Genomic DNA, 22,860 nt, shown 5'->3' on the forward strand with positions numbered 1-22,860 from the left:
GATTACATCTTATCTGTACGGTTGTGTTTTCATGTAATAATCAGATCTGCTATCATAATCTCCTGTCAATATTTGGCACCTGAAGTTTGCCCCAAAGGACAGCTCTCAAAATAGAGTCAAAACTCCTTCCGGTGGAGAAAAGTGGGGTATAAATCCAAACTTTCTTTTACAAATATTTCTTTTACATACTCTCTCAAGCCTGGTCTAAATTAACATGAGATGGGAGAGCTACCTCTCTAACTTCCCTTTCTGCTACACTAGATTTTAAAAATTCCTTAGACCACTTTATTATTATTTTGGTTTACATCCAAGCAATGATACCCATATACATCTTGTATAAACCAGCTTCGACGAGACATAGAGCAATTGTTTGTGGAGTTTTTATCGTTTCTTCTGTCAGCCAAATAACTTGGAGAAAAAAGTCCTGACTTCTCAGCCTAAAGAATAAATAAGTGCTACTTTGGTGGTGGAAAGTTGCATCAAGTTGCAGCCGATTTATGGTGAGCCCCTGGGATTTTCAAGGCAAGAGATGAACAGAGGTAGTTTGCCATTGCTTGCCGCCACGCAGCAACCCTGGGACTTCCTTGGTGATCTCCTATCAAAATACCAACCAGGGCCAATCCTCCTTCGCTTCTGAGATCTGACAAGTTTTGGCTAGTCTGGGCCATCCAGACTAGGACTTTACTGGGGTTATAAGTATTTGCTTATCTAGGTGTAGTGTGGTGTAGCAGATGGATTCTAACCTGGAGAACCGGATTTGAATCCTCACTCCTCCTCCTGAGTGGCAGAGACTTCTGGTGAACCAGGTGTGTTTCTGCACTCTTACATTCCTGCTGGATGACCTTGGGCTAGTTACAGTTCTTCGGAACTCTCTCAGCCCCACCTACCTCACAGGGTGTTTGTTGTGAGGGGGGAAGGGAAAGGAGTTTGTAACCCCTTTGAGTCTCCTTGCAGAAGAGAAAGGGGAGATATAAATCCATCTTCTTCTTCTTCACATAAGACAGGATGCTGGACTAGATAATCTAGAAGCCACCTCTTAACGCTCGTGATCCACTATCATGAATTTGCCTTATCCCTTCATCTACTGAGCTCTCCAGATGTTCCACTAGAGGTTTTTCACTTCATCTGCTCTACCACCTAAGCTTTTTAGTTGGAGATTGACCCTGTGACATTCAACTTGCAAAGCAGATGTGACGTGACTGAGGCACAGCCTCTCCCTAAAGCAGGGCTAGTCTTCGTTTGCTGCTCAGGCGACCAAAAACATTACCATGTACTCCCTAGTCACGGAACATAAACCAAGATTCACTAATAGCTTGATTTCCCTCCCAGGTTATAATTGCCAATGGTTTCAGGTTTTCCCTTTGCTCCACAGAGTTGCAATCTTTTAATTCCAAACAGACAGGTTTCCTGGTCAGGTTTCGGGGCTGTACCAGCATAGGCAAATCCAGGACAGACGAGCATAGGAGCCAATCATAGAAGGATACTCCTGCATGCTCACTGGTTTCTATTTCCTGGTGGATCATTGTGCCCTACATTGAGTAATTGGATGGGTGCCGTTTGGATTTTCCATCAGACACTGAAACATTTTGGGCATGCACTGATGCTTCTGTTCACAGCTAACAGGCATTAAGCCCACAAAACACAACGGGGCCAAACTCTAATCTTCCAAATGCCTTTGCCTTGAGACAGAGTCTCTTGCATTGGGAACGGCTGCTTGTGTCAGCCTTTCACTCGGGAGCATTTATGCATACCACCCATCGAGAACATTTGGATTTACAGGCTTAAGCAAGTCTATTCAGGACCAGATCCCACTTTGTCCAATGGCCTTTGTTCTCAGGAAAGTGGACTGAATCCCTATATCAGTGGTGGTGAACCTATGGCACGCATGCCAGAGGTGGCACTCAGAGCCCTCATCATGTGGGGGAAAATCACCCCCCCCACACACACACACACACATCTAGGCTGGCCTGGGCCGCTGGGCACGACATGCACGCACCACACCGAGCAGGGAAGACTTGACTGGCGAGCCTGGCGAATGTGCTCTGGGTGGCTGCTGCCCGAGGGGGGTGGCAGAGGCAGAGGATGCAGAGATGCTAGAGAGGTGCAGAGCAGTGGGTGCTGGACTTGCTGGAGACTAGAGCAGGCTGAACCCTGCTCGAGCGGGTGGGCAGAGGCAGAGGAGTGGGGCAGAGGCAGAGGGGTGGGGCAGAGGCAGAGGCAGAGGCAGAGGGGCGGGGCGGAGGCGCTGGAGCAGCTCAGGGCAGAGCAGCGGGTGCACGCAGGACCTGCTGGAGGCTGGAGCAGGCTAGCTGCTGCTGCTTGAGAGGTTGAACAAACAAAATGCCACCCCACACCGGGGAAATGCTCAGATCCCCTCCCCTCCCATGCCTTGCATGCCACCCCTCACTCACTCACTCACTCACTCACTCACTCCCCTCCCACCCTCCCCTCCCCTTGCTTGCCCCCTTTCCCCCTCCCTCTACTAGGGTGGGTGGGCCATGTCCAGATGCTGGGGCCCCCTCCCATTCCCTCCCATCCCTTGCAAGCCACGACACACTCCCTCCCCTCCCCTTGCATGCCACCCCTCCTTCCCTTCCCCCTCCCTACGCTAGGGTGGGTGGGCCATGTCCAGATGCTGGGCCCCCTCCCCTTTCATCCCCTCCCTTGCATGCCACCCCACACCAGGGAAACGCTCAGACCCAAGTTTTTTGCCAATCACCTGGGCGGATCAAGCCTAGGGTGAAGGAACCGAGATGCATTTAGGATTTTTCAAAAAGCACTCCAAGGTCTTTGCTAGAACTGCTTTTATTTTTCTGTTCCTGTTGCTTTTTTGTGAGAAGTAAAGTGCTGTGATGGCATGTGAAGGAAAAACCACAGATCAGATGGCTGCTCCACCAATTTAGCTTCCTTAAGTTATCCCACCCCTCGCACAGCATTCTTGCTTAAGATTGTCTTCCTTGACTGCCTTTTTACTTCTATTTTGTGGTGGGGGGTTTATTGGGTTTCGGAAAGCGAAAGGTTTTTCTTCCCTCTCCCCCCACACCCCACCCCGTTCCCGCACCAGGCGCCCAGTGTGATAATAGTGTAATTATTTTAGGGAGATTATTAGCATTAAATCTAAGACCAAGTTTTGGGGAAGCAGTGTAGGTAACCCTGTTAAGCGCTGTAAACCCCATTGATTTTCATGGGAAGAACTAAAGTGTGATCCTTTACCTGGGAGTAAGCTTGGTTGCTGGCAATGGGGTTTGCTTCTGAGTAAACCCTCCTAGGGTCATGATTCACCCATTTGACGCTTTGCACGATTGCTTCACCAAGCTTACTCCCGAGTAACGCACGCCTCGGAGTCAACCGTTTTTCCTAAACTAAAACCTCAGTATTCAGGTTAAATTGCCATGTCGGCACTTTGCGATAAATAACTGGGTTTTGGGTTGCAATTTGGGCACTCAGTCTCGAAAAGGTTCGCCATCACTGCCCTATATAAGGTTTCACATATATTTCAAAAAGTATATCATTTTACTTATTGATCATGTCACAAATGATGCATTTATGTAATGGAAATAGCACAAGGGATTTAAGTTTGATATATTGCATATATTTCAATTTCTCCTCCAAATGTCAATTCCTGCCCACCTCATACACACTAAGAACTAGAGAGGGGATCAGGGTACTCCCCCTCCCCCCCACACAACAAGTTTTCAGATTTCCAGAAATTCACTGTTTCAGTGAACAGCACTGCTGTGCGATTGTCACAAGCATGACTTGGAAAGTGACCTCACTGCTGACGAAGTAATGCCCATGTCTGGTGGCTTTTAGGAATGGGTTATCTGGCATAATAAAAGGCAAGCATTATTTGCCATGCCCTATAATCCCTGTACAAAGAGAAAAAGCAGTAAGCTATCCCCTTCCTCCGCCAGTACTTGGGTTGCCAACTCCAGGTTTGGAAATTCCTGGAGATCTGAAGGGTGGAGCTAGGGAGTGACCCAGCTTGGTATAAAACCATAGACTCCTCCCTCCAATGCAGCCATTTTCTCCAAGGGAACTGATCTATGAAGATCAGTTGTAATTCGGGGAGTTGTCAACCATACCCTACAGCAAGGCCAAACCCAAACTGTTTTCCTTTGAAAGACACAATCACCCTCCTTGGGGGTACCTCTGGTCTTTCCACTTCCAACGTCAATAAAGGAAAAAACAAAAAAACTTCCACCACCAATGCATCACCTTTAAAAGCGTCTGTTTCAAATCAGGACTACAGCAAAAGTAGTACAGAGAAAAAACAATGCACACTGCTCCTAAAAATAAATAATCTCTGCAAGCCCTAACAATCCAAACCCAATTATAAAGCAGTAGACTGTGGGGCCCAGCTGAGTTAGTTTTAAGAAAAACTTAAAATTTGAAATAAAAGCAAAAGACATCTGACATTAGAAAACAAACAGACAGTTTTACTTGGCAGAATTTAGATAAGATTACAGAAGGTGAACTCTCCCGAGGAAGAGACACGCCCTTGGTGCCCTCGAGTGATAGACACAGAATTTAGATCGTTACAGAATACAGATAAGTTACAGAAGGTGACCTCTCCCGAAGGAGAGGCCCTGGTGCTCTCAAACGAGAGACACGCCCCCTTTCGGGTGGCTCTCAAGTGAGAGTCACGTCCAGCATATGAAAACCTGAGTTTTTGTAGATGCAAAGACGTCACATAGTCCTCTCCTTTTGTTCCACGTATTATGATTCATATACCTTAAAAATCTAATTGGTCAGAACTGGTCACATGAAGACAGCCCATATTCCTACGTATTCAAACGCTACATGTTGTTAGCTTATGGCCTCTATGCATATACAAAGGACTGCCATAAAAGCTAGCTTGTTCCTCCAAGAAAAACCCGTTTTGCTAGGTTTGGCTCCCAGAGAGAGAGCTATACCTCCAGGGCATTGCAGGTTTGAATCTACATACATTCCTTTAGATCATAAAACTTACTTTTCCCAGCTTGAAATGTTTCTAACAATTCCCCAGTTTGAAATGTTAAAACATGATTCTAACAATTATAGTAAAATACAAATACATGTGAATCACTTATCATTTATGTGTTCATTTAACTATATAGAAAAACACTTTGTTGATTTAACTAATCACATTCATTTCTAACCCAAAAACCAAATAATAAAATGCATCTGTCTGCTGTCACGTAGGCCCTCAGTGCCAAGATGTCAAAGATGTTATCTTGCTTGTTTGCATAGTCACTAGCAAGCTGGTGGTAACATTCCTTTTTGACCTGCTGCAAAAATGCAGTTTTTGGTCACTTACACAGAAGCTCCCATTTTGATTCTTTGCAATTCTTTGGTTCTATAACTTAATCAAATACAAATTTATACACATTCTGGCCTGTCTCCACAAGACACAGGAATGCACATTTTAAAATCAGTAATCCAAGACAAGCAAGGACTTTTGTTTCATTCCTAAATATCAGCATACACCCCATAATCATACAGGCTCCTAAACATTTTTCTGGTCTAGGGTGCTCGCTTTGTCTGGGATGTGGAAATGTATCTCAGGTGCCAAGGAATAGGGTTACAGGACTGGCCATACCTGATCCTGAGGCAGCTTGAAAACCTCAAACTACCAGCCCCTCAGTTGTTTCAAGATCAAATGCAAGATCATGACATGACATATTTTTTACGATGCCCCACTCACAAAGAAATGAGGGCAAAACTGTTTGACTCTCTTCCAACATCAATTTTTCTTGGCCCTGAGGATTGTGCCATGGAAAGACTATTAGAAGATGCCAATCCGAATATAACCAGAGAGGTGGCAAAATTCAGTGCTTATGTGGTTAAAAGGCGTGGACAAGTAGGGCAATAAAAATAGGAACTTTGGATCAATGATTTTATCTTTTATTCAAATTTTATTCCAGTTTTTAATTTGAACTTATATTATGGTTTGGACAAACAGTCTTTGGAAACTGGTTACCTCAATTTTATTTTGTATCTGGTCTGGAAATGTACTATCTGGATTTTATATTTGATATTTGATATTTTCTGGTCTTTGACCGAAATAAAATATTGATTGATTGATTGATTGATTGACAATTAAGTTAAATTATTTAACTGGAAGTCAGTCCCTTGTAGCAAAGCAGCAGCAATTGGTTTTTAGAGGACCAATGGTGGTCACACAACCCTTGCTTCGAACTCAATCATGAAGTCTTGACGCTAAAAACGCTCAAGAGTTTGTTTTTATAAAATGCTTGACAAGGTAGAGATGGAAGATGAACTGTACAGCATGTAACCACATTCTGCAATCTGGGACATCTAACCCAAATGAAAGTGCACGCAGAGCGGGTTCTTAGGAAATGGTCTCACACTACATCAGAATTTATTCTTGTGTTATTTACAGCCCTCTCCGGAGGATTCTTCCTCCCCGAGGCACTTGCCCCATGGAGGGGCAGATCTGCTGGCAGGCAGCTGCCATGGCATTCCAGGAACACGGCGCTAAATGTCAAGCCAGCATCCCTGTACCCCTGGTGGTATAGAAAGGGCAGTCCGGGGTGCAGCCAAGGGAGGAACCAACACTAGTTCGCTTCCACTCAGCCGTTGCCCCCATTATGCTGGCAGCTGGGGCAGTGGACTTACAGTACCTTTTTGGTGGCATAGGTTCAAGCCAATGGGGGTTTTCTGGTGGTGGAGGGGCTTTTGGTGCTTTTGGCCTCCTCACACCCCTTGGGTACAGTGGTGCAGCGCAGGTGCGGCGTCGTGTCCCACCTGCCCAACTGTTTAACTGAGGCTGTTATTCTGACTAGCACCACTTCTCCCTTTTCCGCTATTTTGGAGGACAGGGTGTGTGAGAGAGGTGGGAAGGAACCAGCGATCATAGTGAAAAATTCCCTCCATTACTTCTATACACTGATTGGAAAGTCAGAATACAGACTAATATAGGAAACAGAAAACTCTGACCATTGGACACAACTTCAATCAATCAATCAATCAATCAATCAATCAATCAATCAATCAATCAATCAATCAATCAATCAATCATCTATCTATCTATCTATCTATCTATCTATCTATCTATCTATCTATCTATCTATCTATCTATCTATCTATCTATCTATCTATCTATCAATCAAGTATTTAGTATGCCAATTAAGGCTTGATTGAATGATTGATTGATTGATTGATTGATTGATTGATTGATTGAAGTAGAATTGGCAATCTCCAGGTGGGGCCTGGAAATTTCCTTGAATTATGAGTGATTTCCAGGTGACAGAGATCAGTTTCCTTGTAGAAAATGGCAGCTACGGAAGGTCGATGCAGTGGCATTCCTCCTGAGGCCCCTCCCCTCCTGAGGCCCCTCCCCTCTGCAAACTCCGCCCTCCTCCGCCTCTACCCCCAAATCTCCAGGAATGCCCTGACCTGATGATGGCAACCCTACCTGTGCATATGCAAGGGTACTTGTACACGGTTCCGGGAACAACCAGGAACTGAGAGAGCCAATGCTCATCCATGCATAGATTCTAGAGCAGAGGTGTCAAACTCGCGGCCCTCCAGATGTTATGGACTACAGTTCCCATCATCCCCTGCCAGCATGATGCTGGCAGGGGATGATGCGAACTGCAGTCCATAACATCTGGAGGGCCGCGAGTTTGACACCTGTGCTCTAGCCAAACAAACCATCTGGCCACAACCTCCCACACATAGTTCCAGTCACATAGGGGTAGTAGCAGTTGCAGTAGCAACTGCAGCAAATGGAAGAATGTGCTCATGGGAGCCTGACGGAAATGAAGGTCAAAACTCCTGAGGTGTTAGGTTGCAGCTTAGGTCACTTTGTGCCATGCTGCAAGCGCACACTGACCTGATTTCTCTCAGGGAGGTGCTCACATTACCCTTACTAATGGAGATATAAAGATATATGAGCATAATCCTACAATCATAACACCAGAATAGGTAAAACAGAATCCCAGACTGGCTATGCAATCAGACATACACAGGAAGGGAAATAAACATACACCAAAGCTGATCCCCAGTCTATCTAGCCCAGTATTGTCCACTCTCTGACTGGCAGCCGTATTAGAAGTTTTCAAGCAGTTGGAGCTGGGACACATCCAAAGTATGTGATGTTACTCTGTAAATTCTCTGGAAAGTCATGTAAGATCTGACTGCTGGGCCCTATCCTATGCTAGCTGCATTTAAAGAAAGGGTCTAAGCCAATTTAATTAACCTCAAAGAGATTCATTTCACAAAGGCAATAACCTGGGTGAACAGAGCCGGATCACAGTTTACACTCAAGTATGTTGGTTTTATAACTTAGATCAGTGATGGCGAACCTATGGCACGGGTGCCAGAGGTGGCACTCAGAGCCCTCTCTGTGGGCACGCACAAACAGAGTTAATCATGTGGGGGGGGGAATTGCCCCCCACACACACACACACATCTAGGCTGGCCTGGGCCGCTGGGCTTGATTATTAGCATTAAACCTAAGACCTAGTCTTGGAGAAGCAGTATAGGTAACCCTGTTAAGTGCTGTTAAACCCCACTGATTTTCATGCGAAGAACTAAAGCATGATCCTTTACCTGGGTGTAAGCTCGGTTGCTGGCAATGGGGCTTGCTTCTGAGTAAACCCTCCTAGGGTTGTGATTCACCTGTTCGAAGAGTTTCATGGTTGCTTCAAAGCAAAGCCAACAACTACCACCAAACTTACTCCCGAGTAACGCACACCTCAGAGCCAACCACTTTTTCTTAACTAAAACCTCAGTATTCAGGTTAAATTGCCGTGTTGGCACTTTTGCGATAAATAAGTGGGTTTTGGATTGCAGTTTGGGCACTCGGTCTCAAAAAGGTTCGCCATCACTGCCTTAGATGGTCTACCTAAAAAGTAGGAAATATCTGCAATGAGTTCTATCCACTTTTGTGGAAACACTGCTGGTTTGGGGGGACCTGGGTTCAAACGGTGGTTGACGAAAGGGAAAAAGAATACGCAGCCCAACCTTAAAAACAAACTAGGAACCAAATAGATTGAGAAATCTAATAGAAATCTATTAAAGTTGCGGAGTCTTCAGAGCAAATGTCCCAGGAAAACCGCAAGCAAACACCTGCAGGCACGGAGAATCCCTGCAGCATCACAAAACGTTAGGCGCAAGAGCTTTAAATTCGAGCAGGAGAAAATGCTGGGGGTAGGCCTCTTTCTCCTCTGACACCTTTTTTTGTCTGTGCATTCTGAATAACAAAATAGGAGGCCTTTTTTTTTCTTTTTTGTACTATATGTAATTGGCCAAAGTTGTCTCAACCAGAAAAAAAGAGCCAGCATGGTTAGAATGTTGGTCTAGGACAGGGGTAGGGAACCTGCGGCTCGAGAGCTGCATGCGGCTCTTCTGCCCTTGCACTGCGGCTCCACAAGCTGAGCCGCTGGCTTCATCCTGGGCCGCGCTGCGGGCTTCCCCTCTCGCCCGCCCCATTGGAGCGGGGCGGGCGCTTTCCAGTGGCCGGCAACGCCGAGCTGCCGGCTTCATCCTTGCCCACCCTGCAGGCAACAGGGCAGGTGCACCAATTGCCCGTGGCCGGCTGGGCAGTGCCGCGGGCTTCCCCTCTCGCCCACCCCATTCGAGCAGGGCAGGCACTTTCCCGGCTGCTGGCAAGGCCAAGCCGCTGGCCCCATCCTTGCCCGCCCTGCAGGCAGCAGGGCGGGCGCATCCATGCGCTTCTCAGAATGAGTGAAGTAAAAGGTAAAAAAACCCAATATATACAGTGTTATCTTTATTTTAAATGTCAAAAATTATTTGCGGCTGCAAGTGTTTTCTTTTCCCGTGGAAAACGGGTCCAAATGGCTCTTTGAGTGTTAAAGGTTCCCTACCCCTGGTCTAGGATCTGAGAGACCCAGGTTCGAATTCTCACGCCTACTATGGAAATTTGCTGGTTGATCTCAGGCCGATTACTTGTTCTCAGCCTAACCTACCTCATGGGGTTATTGTGAGGATAAAATGTAGAAGCGGAGAATGTTGTAAGCCACTCTGGAAACCCACCCACCCCCAATTATGGAGAAGGTCAGGGCATGGATGAAAGAATTAAGTAAAAAAAGACTCAGTACGGATCTCAGTCGAACCCACTTCTGGTGTATAACTTCAAATAAATTATTTAATGTCACTTAAGTATGTATACGGTAATTAGAGACAGCACCAGTTAAAGTCAATGCATTAAAAGTACAGTTGCCAACCTTCAGGTGGTGGCTGGAGATCTCCTGGGATGGCAACTCTTCCACAGCCAACAGATCTGTTCACATGGAGAAAAGGGCCACTTTGGAAGATGGACTCTATGGCAATATACCCTGTTGAAGCCCCTTCTCCCCCCCAACACCCACCCTCCTCAGCCTCCACCCCCAAAATATCCAGTATCCCCCAACTCTCTGCTCCTGAGGGTTCCTCAGTTTTGTCGGGCCTGCAGTTACTGTAGGAATTTTGAGAGTGGGTATCAGGCCACCATGAAATGACTGCCACAAAAGGCAATCACACGATGGCTGCAAATTACAAAATATTGGGAGGTTGCACACCAAGCACCCTCCTACAATGGCACCCTGCAGCATTTTTAGGGGGCATGCCCTAAAGAGAGTGTCATATTGCATGGCATGTCATTCTCACTTTGGCATGAAAATTTGGAAGTGATGTCACTGTATCAAGCAGTGTTCTAGGAATCCCCCCAAACGCTATGTGAAATACCACAGAGACTAAGGAAATTCCTAGAACATTGGTCAACACAGTAATGCCATATCCAGGTTTTCACCTGAAAGTGGAAGACTGGGGAAGACGACTGGGGAAGGCTATGGCAAACCACTCTGCAAACATAGTCTGCCTAGTAAACATCGTGATGTGATGTCATCCAATGGGTCAGTAATGACCGAGCGCTTGCACAGGGGACTACTTTTACTTTTAACTGCCTCTGACCAGGGTCAACTCTGTTTAGATTCACAAGATCTGACAAGATCAAGCTAGTGTGGGCCAGGGCTGTGAAAAAGGCATAAATGACTGTGGAAATGGCATCAATATATACATTGTTCTCATTATAATCATAGTAATGTTAATTAGCATGTTCCATCTGAGCTATGGAAGGCCAATTTTTCATTCCTGTAGGAGACACAGCATTGGAATTTTGAACAGTCCTGTGTTTTGTAGAATTTAGCCACAGTGCCTAACACAATCACAAAAGTACGGGGCGTTTTAATTGTACACCGTCAGAGGAGCAACAGGAAGGATCTGGCATTGCTGGGCAAAGTTCTCTTTGCATTGGGTCACTGGTGTCCAACCAGAGTTAGATTATCAAATTGGTACAAGCCTCCCCTTATTTTCTATTCCTCAAATAAATCATTGTGTTCTTTTCCTGATTTATAGTGCATTCCTCTTCAAGCAGCCATTTTCCCCCTCAACGGTTGCATTTTACTTCCTTTCATTCCCCCATTCCCCCTTTTTAGGGCTTCTTACCCATTTAAATTTTTTTACAAGGTTCACAAGCATTCCTGCCCCAGGGTCCCATACTGAAAGCAAACTATTCAAGAAGTGACACTCAAGCCACTGGAAGAGTTGTGAAGACCATTTCTCAACATTGGGAAGAGGGCAGCAAGCTATCAAAAGAACATAGTTTCAGGGGAGAAGATGTGTTGGCCATTGGTAGGAGGACAAGATCCAAGTCCAATAGTAGGACAAGATCCAAGTCCAGATTTCCCCATCGTCGGACAAAATTACTGTGAACAAGATCTTTAGAAGATAGCAAACGTTCAAAACAGAAATAAAATTAACAACATTATTTCCCTTGGTCGAACACAAGTAGGAATGGGCGCACCATAATGCTCCTTATCCTATGAACTATTATTCACATGGTACCACCTAACAAGCAGAGTGCCTCTCAGAGTGGCACACGATTCCGAAAGGGATATCCTACACGTGTCGACTCAGAGCTTTGTGTAATCCGCCTCGGGCTCGAGCGAGAAAGGCGGACTACCAATAACTTCAGCAAATCAGTAAATAAAAGCCAGTGCCACGATGAGCCCTGCCCGGAAATAGGATGCATAGCATGGCCCCGTCGTTAGTCTTTTGCAAAGATCTTCCGCGATAATGCAACACCAGGGAGCAAAAGCCCGTCTTGGGTTGAACGGGGGAAGGAAAAGAAGGGCGATTTCGCTTACTGGTGCCAGGGAGCTCCGCCGAACCTGTTTGTGGGACCCAGCGATGCCTCCGACTGAGCTCGGCGCCCTTTGCATAACTCCTGACAGAGGCGCCGCTGCTGTCAACGAGGCTCCGCCCTTATGTCCGGTTCCTCCAATGGAAATTCAAGGAGTGGAGAGGCGGGGTTTGCAGGCTCCTAGGCTGAAGCCGGAGGGGCCATCTTGAGAAAGGGCACCGGGGAAGCGAAGGAGGTGCCTGCTTGGCATGATAGGCTAGGGGGCGAGGCTGCTCTTGCCCAGCTTGGGCGCCTGGCACTGCGTGATAAGGCTTCCGTGCAAAGATGCAACCGGCTTCCCACGAGTCTGTGGGCATGCCTTTGCAAGAATGGCTAAGGAGGAGCCCAGTTATCTGTGGTGGCAAAAGGAAAGAACAGTTGGCATGGAAGCAAATGGGCGCATGTATGGTGGCACTTGGACTTTGGCGCCTTATCCTCACCCTTCGCTGCAGGGTGGCTCCTCTTATCACTCTAAGGCCGCTTCTGCTCATGCAGAATAACACAGTTTTTTCAGTTCACTTTCACAATTGTTTGCAAGTGGATTTTGCTATTCCGTGCAGCTGCAAAGTGGATTGAAAGTGGATTGAAAGTGCATTATCCTGCATGTGCGGAAGGGGCCTAACCCTCCCCACTCCAGCCCCCCAAAACTACGGTCTTCTCTTTGGAGGAATTACTCCCACTGGTATCATATTAGTGAGGAATGCATGGACGGTTATTTTGCTGTCTGTGCAGGACCAGCCCATCCAATTACAAAGGAAGTACTCCAATCCAAGAACCTGTGGAGCTTCCTTGTGGATTTAATAGAGGGGATGGGATGGGAACAGGAGTCAGTCGGAGTCACCTGCCCAAATCCCATTGTGTGTGTGAAGTGGTCCAGATTTTCTGACCGGCTCGTCCTCCTCCCTTCACTATTAGCTATTTTGCTGGGTACACTGGAGGAGAAACCATTTACCCATTTACAGCATTGTAGTGCAAGTGACGCTGCTTAGGTCTACTGGAGATGGAGGGGAGAGAAAAAGAGGAGTTAGAGAACCCTCGTTATTAAATTCTGGGCTGTCTCAGACTGCACTGCCTCCTAATTTTCATGCTTGGCCTTCAAGATACAACAGAGCCCCTGAGGAATCAATGGAAGGGGGAAACAATTTGGAAATCTCCACAACTCCCCTCCCGCAAAAACTTTTGGGGGCTACAGCTGGAACATCCTCCTCCCTTTTAACTGACTTTCAAAAACCCACCCTTTCTGGAACAAAATTTTGTCCTAATCAGTCAGGCTTGGAGAGAGTTGCTTTTCTTGCAGTCAATTATATTTTTCTGCAGTGACGGAGCATTCCCCCAGAATAGGTAGCAATCCGTAGTCTTGTATCTGGGAGGTCCCTCTGAATGGGTTTCATAATCTGCACACCACCTTGGTTACTGTTTGAATAGAATGATAAATAATACTGTGTTTTGGCTAGCTGGCTTTGCCTAACCGACCTCACAGGGCAAGTTGTGAAAACTGAAAGGAGAATGGGAGATTATTGTAAGCTACTCTGGGTGCCTTATGCATGAAGTAAAATCATAATACATAAATCTCTTCCTCCCGGATGCTATGCACTCAAGGGGATTGGAAAAGGCAAGTTTTCCCATATCCCTTTCAATGATTCTCAGCATTCCTGTGTCAATTAGCATAGGTCAATTTCATGGGGAAGACTTCTGTTTTCTTTACAAACAATTTTTGTTTTTGTATAAGCTTAGTATGTAGACAAATTGTCAGCATGGTGAAGCGGTTAAGAGCGATGAACTCTAATCTCCCCACAACAGACACCATGTGAGGTGGGGCTGAGAGAATTCTAAGGGAACTGTGACACCCAGCAGGCTTCATGCTTAGGAACGGGGCAACAAATCCTGTTCACCAGATAAGAGTCTGCTGCTCATGCAGAGGAGTGAGGAATCAAATGTGGTCCTCCAAGTTAGACGCCACCGTTCTTAATCACTACACCATGCTGGCTCTAACCTGAAATCTGTACTCTTAAAATCTGCAATCTTAAAAATAATTTGAGCATTAATCTTCATGATAATTTGTTGTGATTGAGAAAGCTATTCTTTCTCAATCACTGCAATACTATGCTATCAACCACACCTTTGCATAGCAAGTTCCACCCAAACACTTACTGATTGGTTTTCCACCTGGGGACATGAAAATTTATACCCCACTAAAACATTCCATTCTCACTGGACACAGTGTGTAACAGACTTCCCTCTGTGATGCACCTCTGAAGATGCCAGTCACAGATGCAGGCGAAACGTTAGGAACAAGATCTACCAGATCACGGCCACAAAACCCACCACACCCAGTTGAATCCGGCCGTGAAAGCCTTCGACAATACAAAGCTATTCTTGTTACTGGTCAGATATGTAAGATAACAAAAACATAACTAAAGTACTTATGAATGAGTTGCCATACTTATACATTAAGTCAATTCAATTGATTTCAGTGAAACTTAACTTCCAAGTGAATGTGCTTTTGTTCGCAGTGTGCACGCTCTCCCAAGTAGATGTACTCTGAAAATGAGATTTACTTGCTAGTATGAATCCATTGGGTTGCATGCTTACATTGAAAAGCCTGCATTGAATGGGTCCCCGGAGGTAGCCCAGTTAGTCTGCTGTAGCAGAACTGGGAATTGAATGTAAATTCCTTTGTCACTGATAAGATTTACAATAGAAGGAATTGCATCCTGGGGGATTTTGAAGAAAACACCATTGATTTACAGTTGAAGTGCAGATACAGCTAGGAAATAGGCTAAATGGCATCTTTTATCACTGGCCAGTTTATGCGCTTTAAAGGTTCATGCATCAAAAATAGGGGGGAAAGTTGGATGGTTTCCCAAGATGCTTCCTGAGTGCCTTTATGGGTTGCCCTACACCCCGGGTTTTCACCGAAGTGCTCTTCAAATGCTAAATAATCATGCAACCAAAACCAACAATCCGATCTGACATATATCTACATGGGAATAAGCCTCATTTATTTAATGATCTATTTAATTAATTCTGATATGTATTGATTTTATTTTGTGCTCTATTTATTTGTTTTGTTGTTCACCGCCCTGAGCCCTCCGTATAATAATAAATGAATAATAATATAATAAATGTATAATATATGTATAATGAATGAATGAATGAATGAATGAAATGAATGAATGAATGAATGAATGAACTGCACTGGTGGAATGCCCGGAAGACCCCTGGCACTGCAGGGTCCATTGCAGGGTCTTTCCTATTAAGCAGGGCTAAGATTGGGTTGCACAGCAAAGCGAGGCAAAGGCAAGCCCTGCATTTAAAAAGCATCGCCTGTTCCCTCTCTAGCTTTCGGGTATCCACTTGCTCTTCTTTGTACAGCCAACAGTCTCAATAAAGCTGTTGTTGCCGGTGAGAAATTGCAAGATGGCTGCGCCCAGGGAAAAGGCGTGATCCTGGGATCCCTGTCCGTCCGGGACTCTTCCGCGCGCACCATTGGCATCTCAGTCCCTGGGTGAGTGTCGGAGGCGAGGTTGTTTTGCGTGTAGATATTGGGCTGCTTGTGCCTTGAGATTTCCGATATGGACCTCCCCCCTGGCTAAAGCAGAAAGGGGGTAAAAGTGTGGCTAAATCACGGTTGTTTCCGCGTCTTGTCATCAGTTAACGACTGAAGGATTAAAGGGAGTTTCGGATTTCGGAAGCCCGCGGGAATGAACGGCGGTGGGTGGTCCAGTTTAGTATTCCAGTTTGCATTCTGAGGATTCTGTAAACTACAGATCTAAATAAGATTAAAATGCATCTGAGGGTTAGGTTGAGGTTTTGTTTTGAGATTATGGTTGCCAGCTCTGGGTTTGGGGAGCTACCTGGAGATTTTAGGGATTTGGGGATTTTAGGGAGGGTGTGTGTGTATCTCAGCAGCCCTGCCTGGGACAGATCCTCCCTGTTGGTTTGCCTGCCTGCCAGCCAAGCAGAAGTCCACCTGGTGAGATGCCACCTGCTGCCCATGGGAAGGAGTGAGAGTCCTTCCCCACCCACCCCATTGGAAACACCTGCAGGGGGTGGGGGTCCTATGTTTATTGACACTATGTTTATTGATTTGATTTTTTTTTTGCTTGATGTTATGATTACTGATGTTTGGTATTATACTGTTGTTGTTCACCACCCTGAGCCCTTCGGGGAAGGGTGGTATACAAATCGAGTAATACAATAATGCCAATAATGCCATACAATAATGTCAATAATGCCATACAATGCCAATAATGCCATACAATAATGCTATCCTCCAAGTCAGCCATTTTCTCCATGGGGCTACTGTCACCTGGATATCAATGGTAATGATGGGGGGATCTCCAGGTGGCCCCTGGAGGTTGGCAATACTACTCAAGATGATAAATCTTCACCTTCAAAATGTCTCTCACCCCCAACCTTTGGCTCGATGTTCTAATGCGTTAAAAGAGTTTTGGATTTTAACTTTTGGAAACCTAAACTGTGAGGGGTGCGTTAATAGAGAGAGTATGAAAAGGATGGTGTAACGAATCGGGCATAATAGCAAGACCCGGATTGCTCGAGAATTTTTTGGTATTTTGTATGTTGTGTTAAGTGCTGTCGGTTCACTTTTGACTCATGGTGACCTGATGAACCGGTGTCCTTCCAAAAGACTCATAGTTAACAGCCTCACTTATTTCTTGCAAACTGAGGGCCTTTCCCCACTTACCTTAAGCCCCGCGCTACTTGAGGAGAGTAGTGCAGGGTCCCCCGGCACTCCCCACGAGAGAGGCGGCGACAGCTCAGCCGCCCCGACCTGCCGCTGTCGCGCCCCCTCAGCGCGAGGCATCCCTGGCGCCCTTGCAAAGGGCACCTTTTGATGACCCCACGCAGAGCGCGGGGTCGTGGGGACGCCCGGGCGTGCGCCAGGGATGCCGCGCGCTGGGAATTGCGCACAGCGACGGCGGCCGAGGGAAACGTGGGGAAAGGCCCTGAGGGTCGTGGCTTCTTTTGTAGAATCAATCCTGCTCATGTTAGGTTTTCCTCCTTGGTGAGTAGCCACGCCCACATACATGCACACAAGAAGCTGGGCTGTTTCTCACTTATTGTAACTGAGGGAATGTGATGTTTATAGTAGTCCGGTTTGTATACATGTAGAGAACAGAAGAATCCAAATGGGTTCCAAAAGGGCATGTACAAAATCCCCAAGCTTTGTAAGCCTGTGGGGCACCTTTGGGATTTTGAGAAAGAGTGGTGGGCACTGCCACAAAATGGCAATTGCTTGTAAGGTTGCCAGCCGCTAGGCGAGGATGGAGGTTCTACTGAAATGATAACAGATCTCCAGAAGTCAGTTTCCCTGGAGAAAATTGCAGTTTTACCAGTCAAATTGTGTGGCATCACATCCCACATCTTACTTCTCTATACTCTTTCCTCGGCTCTGTTCCTGAACTCCAGGAATTTCCCATCCCGGAGGTGGCAACTTAAATTACAAGAGATGGAACCGAGCACAAATGGCTACTCAAGGAAGCATAGCCAAACACACATATGAATTACAGGAAAGGGAAATGGGGAATATGCACACACAGAGAAACATAGAAGGAAGGAAAAATACATTGTGTGTGTGGGGAACCATTTTACCTCTTGAAAAGGCACTGTGGGGAACAACATCACCTTGTTCTACCATTCCGTGGGTCCAATCAGGACAAAGGCCAACTCCATACAGTAATGTATAGTGGGTTGCAGTTGGGATAAAGTAACCCGTTTTCCTGTTTTCAAGTTTGCATTCATTTGTGCAGGCAGCGATTGGAGCCCATGGAAACAATGGCTCATTCCGCACATGCAGAATAATGCACTTTCAAACTGCTTTCAGTGCTCTTTGAAGCTGTGCGGAATAGCAAAATCCACTTGCAAACAGTTGTGAAAGTGGTTTGAAAACGCATTATTTTGCGTGTGCGGAAGGGGCCAATGTGGGTTGCTGTCACGCCTTCGCATGGAGGCGCGTCTGTTTTTTTTTATTTTTAAATTACCTCCCGTCAATGTGTATCTACGCGGGCATACACAAATGAACCCCTACAGCCATGTTGATGTGTCATGATACCACAATACGACCATCTGCACCTGCGTGGCTATGCAGATGTAAGCTGCAAATTTTTTAAAGAGGAAAACGGAGGTGGTTAAAGCGCCTCCTGGCCAGCCGTTCGCTCGCAAGCAGGTGCAACCTGGGATTTTTTCAAAAGTCTCGTGAAAAGCGTGATTCTCCAAAAACCCAGTTTTGGGAAAATATCACAGGGCAGTCGCGCTTTAGGGGCAGGATCTATGCGAAGGGCCCCGCCTTAATGGTTGTTTCCCATTCTAACCCCTGTTTATTTGCTTGTGTGGAGTGGGCCTGACTGCAAGATGGCAGCAGGGTCCCCATTTCAGACATGAGGATTCTGTCGTGTCTAGTTTGGTCCTGAGGGACTTTATCCAAAGACTCTGGCAAAGTCCTGACTCTTTTCCTGAGAAAACGGTGGCGGAGAAGAGAAAGATGGCAACTGGGATGGCATTTAATGGGTTGCAGAAGCTGGAGAAAGAAAATTTTGGGGGAGTTCTGCTGGTAGGCTGAAGTTCACTTTTTGGAATTTTGGTTGTATCAGGAGATCCCTGGGAAAAAGCACTTCGAACCAGTGAACTCTTAACTGGTAAGCCCAAAGGCCTAGTTGAAGACTCACCCTTGGAACCCAGCTGTTATTTTCCTCATCCTTCTTACCTCATTAAACCTCTCACTAGTCTTCATTCCCCTGTAATTGAGCAGTCTTTACTAACTCTGAGGCCCTTTCCGCACACGCAAAATAATGCGTTTTCAAACCACTTTCACAACTGTTTGCAAGTGGATTTTGCCATTCCGCACAGCGTCAAAGAGCATTAAAAGCAGTTTGCAAGTGCATTATTCTGCATGTGCGGAATGAGCCTAACATTTTCAAGTGCCAGTCTAATATAGTTGGGATATTGGAGGTTTCCCAATTTTTTGCAAGCACTAATCTGGCTGCTGTAGCCAAGTACTGAAACTTATAATACAAAAAAACCAGTGGGATCAATGGATTAAATATCTAGAACAAAAATATACTGTCCAAAACATTCATTTTGTTTAATAATTTTATTTGAAAAACAATAAAGTATGTACAGACGGAAGCCGACGAATTTGAGATATAAAGATGTTAAATATTTGTATTAGACTTTTTTGAGAAAATGAAGGGTGGAAGTTGACAAATTGTCATTATTATTCTTATTTTTCTTTCTTTCTTTTTCCTTTCTCTTTTCCATGATGTTGATTTCTCTCTTTTTTTTCTTTCGGGCTATCTTTTTTCTTTCTCTTCCTTTATTTTTCTTCAGTTAAGATATATGAATGAAAAATATTGTAATGTTATATTTATTATATGTTTATGGAATTTAAATAAAGCATTTTTTAAAAAAACACCTTTCGCTATTAACTACCTGTTGCTGCAGTTGTTGGCTGATAGAGATGCGCCAGCCCTGAAGTACTTTCAGCGTTTCCTATAATCCTTTTTGCAGAGGCACGCTATGGATTTGTACTGTTATAAAATACAGATGAAGAAGAGACTACTAAGGAGGGATAAAACACACATGTCTGTGTGCACAAGACGACACAAAGGGTGTGTGTGAAGTAAATATGGGTGTTTTACTGTCTCTAGCAGCTGAGGAAGTCAAGCTCTTCTCCTCAGAGGCAGGGTAAGGAAGAGGCAACTCTTGAGAGGTGCTTGACTTGATTTTGCAGCGCCTGATCAGCTACTGGAGAGAACGAGAAAGAAACATGACCAATAGTCCCTCTAATAGTCCCCCACAACTGCATGGAAGTTCCCTACCAGTGGGTGGAACTCAGCTGCCTGCAAGAACTCTCCCTGCTGGATGGCTGCCCAAGCTGCGTGGCACCAATATGGTGACTTTGGGGCTGTGCAACCGCGCTGCTTACAGGGAACATTGGACACGGTCATTTGTGCATACATTTCTTGCCCTGTTGCTGTTTGCTTTACAGTAGGTTTCCCCCCCCCCCCATTTTTTTTTGCTTAGACAAGGATTCTCCTCCTGCAAAGCATCCGTAACTGAGCAAATCCACCTTTTTGCCTTCCTTCTTCTTCCTTGTTCTTCCTCTGCAACCTCCATTAGGGGAGGTTGCCTGCCACCTTTTATTTTTTTTCTGCCATCTTTGGTCAGACTCTCGCGTTATTTTGCTAGACCAAGTCGATTTCATGTCTATTTCACAGCATAAAAAGAAAGCCCTTTTGATCATTTTGAAACGGTGGCCCAAATATTGGAAGGAACTGCTATGGTGGGGTAGGGAAAGGCAGGAAGGTTCAAGAAAACTCGAAGAAAGCTCGTGGATCTCCATTGCTTTTCCTGTGAAGGGAGAGGAAAAGTTGTACTTAAACCAATTTCCAAAACCACAGAGACTCTCTGATCTGAAGGCAGAGTTACTGCTGAAGAAGGGAAAACATGTGCATAACCAAGAATCAAAGCCGAAAGGAATGTACACTCAATGCAGAGGAAGCCACATGTGTGTAAAAGCTAATAGATGCTGAGACATGTAGTCAAACACTGTATTTTATGTCCTGCTCCACTTCTTTGTTTCTGTTTGTCTCCTTGCAACCATTTGTGAGCAACAAAAAGTCAACCACTTCTCTGTTTTATTCCCTGCGCAAGCTTGGAGGATAAGTACTTGGCTTCCTCCTGCTGCACTCAAGTGGCCGATTGGGGTGCTGCCTCCATTATCTCAGTCTTTCTTGCCCACTGAAAAGCTTCCAGTATTCCCAAACAATTGCTGATATTTGTGGGCATCCAGCTGGCAACCCTAGTGCCATTGCTGCTGCTTGGTACTCCTTGCTATCCTCTGCTAGACAGTTGATAGGGTGCTGCTATCCCAAACACCAATATATGCTTTGTTAGCAAGCCAAAGTGACACCTGCCGGACTACATGAGTCAGAAGTGTGATGCGGCAGCCATGAAAACCAGTGCAATTCTTGGCTGCATCAACAGGATTATAGTTTCTTGATCAGGAGACATTATAATACCACTTTATTCTGCATTGGTCAGACCTCATCTGAAATATGGTGTCCAATTGTAGGCACCATAATTCAAGAATGATATTGACAAGCTAGAACAGGTCCAGAGGAGGGCGATCAAAATGGTAAAAATTCTGAATTCCATGTTCAATGAGGAGCAACTAGGGAGCTAGGCATGTTTAGTCTGGAGAAGAGTTTAAATATTTGAAGGGATGTCATGTTAAAGAGGGCACAAGCTTGTTTCTGCTGCTCCAAAGATTAGGACAAGGAGTAATGGATTCACCTTAGAGCATATCTTATTTGCCTGCTCTAGATTCACAGAATTTAGACCTAGCTTTTTTCTGAAGGCCCCAATTCTGGCACTCCTGTCTTCTCCAAATTCCAAACTGAAGTATCTCCTGAACAATCAAGACCCCAAGATACTGGAAATAGTGGCCAACTTCCTGGTCAATACCTTGAAATAACTTTCCGGGTTTCCCCTTTTGTATAAATGATGCCTGTATATTCCTGACACTCCTACCAGCTGCATCATTCTGTTTAATCCTAGCTCTCTCTCTCGCTCTCTCTCTCTCGTTCTCTCTCTCTCTCTCTCTCTCTCTCTCTCTGGGTGATTCTGCACACGAGTAAAATAGGTTCGACCCAGTTCCCTGAGAAAGGTACTAACCTAGGTCGAAGCCATTGTTGTTCCCCACTGCAACCAGCTTGATTCCAGCTCGGAGGGCAGAATCATCCTGTGCCTCTTCGCTGCTCCGTTCCGATTGGCTACTGTTCTACGGCCATGTTCCGTCTATGCCCACACACGTTATAAAAAAATCTGCCACAGGAATGGAGGGACGGTGGCATTTTTTGATTGGCCAGCTGTACACATGCCCGAAACACTCAGCTGTGATTGTCTGAATGGGGGACTCCTGGCACCAGAAATTCCGCACTTTACTGGAATCGAGCTGAGTTTGAGCTTGGTTCCCTGAAAAAGTAGTAGTTCCCAACTGGAGTCAGATATTTGACCGTTACACAGGGCGAAGCTGGTACAAAACCACATCGATCCCAGTGGTTGTGCGGAGCACTTAGGTTGAACGCAGCTCGAACTTAGGTCGATAACGCAAGTGCGGAATTGACCTCTGTGTATTCTTTTGATGCCTAATGAAGGTCTAGTTTGAGTTTGAGTAATGGATTCAAACTAGGGGAAAAGAGATTCTACCTAAACATTAGCAAGAACTTCCTGACAGTAAGGTCTGTTCGACAGTGGAATGCACTGCCTCAGAGTATGGTGGAGTTTTCCTCTTCAGAGGTTTTTAAATAGAGTCTGGATGTCCATCCATCAGTGGTTCTTTGACTGTATATTCCTGCATGGCAGGGGTTTTGACTTGATGGCCCTTGTGGTCTCTTCCAATTCTATGGTTCTACAGGTGAGCTAAGCATGCATTACTGCCTTCCATGGCTGATTCTGCATGGGCCAAAAACAGCAGTGTGAAAACGGTGTGAAAATGGTGTAAAAGGGTTTATACTGTTTTCACACCGTTTTCACACCGCTGTTTTTGGCCCATGTGGAATCAGCCCATGCGTCCATAGTCCTATTTTATTGAGATGAAAAGTTACACTGGTAAGTTCTTTTCCCTCGCCCTCACTACATTTAAA

At 45.5% G+C, this 22,860-nt stretch overlaps 2 protein-coding genes across 6 annotated transcripts in view; one reads left to right on the forward strand and one right to left on the reverse strand.

Moving 5' to 3' along the window:
• BLVRA (biliverdin reductase A) overlaps positions 1-12,266 on the reverse strand; it is a 37,619-nt gene extending 25,353 nt beyond the window's left edge. The window contains exons 1-2 of one of the 2 annotated variants that reach the window (XM_048511560.1): positions 12,156-12,213; positions 10,197-10,252 (exon numbers count right to left, since the gene is read on the reverse strand). The gene's annotated coding sequence lies outside the window, so the exon portion shown is untranslated. Of the gene's footprint in view, positions 1-10,196; positions 10,253-12,155 lie in introns of both variants that reach the window. The other variant, XM_048511561.1, reaches the window with a different exon arrangement.
• A 3,134-nt stretch (positions 12,267-15,400) lies between these two features.
• Positions 15,401-22,860, forward strand: part of LOC125441092 (cytochrome c oxidase assembly factor 1 homolog) — a 103,710-nt gene continuing 96,250 nt past the window's right edge. For 3 of the 4 annotated variants that reach the window (XM_048511412.1, XM_048511413.1, XM_048511411.1), the window contains exon 1: positions 15,403-15,698. The gene's annotated coding sequence lies outside the window, so the exon portion shown is untranslated. Of the gene's footprint in view, positions 15,699-22,860 lie in introns of all 4 variants that reach the window. The other variant, XM_048511414.1, reaches the window with a different exon arrangement.

The sequence above is a fragment of the Sphaerodactylus townsendi genome, linkage group LG11 (assembly GCF_021028975.2).
Source record: "Sphaerodactylus townsendi isolate TG3544 linkage group LG11, MPM_Stown_v2.3, whole genome shotgun sequence".
NCBI classification, from domain to species: Eukaryota; Metazoa; Chordata; class Lepidosauria; order Squamata; family Sphaerodactylidae; genus Sphaerodactylus; species Sphaerodactylus townsendi.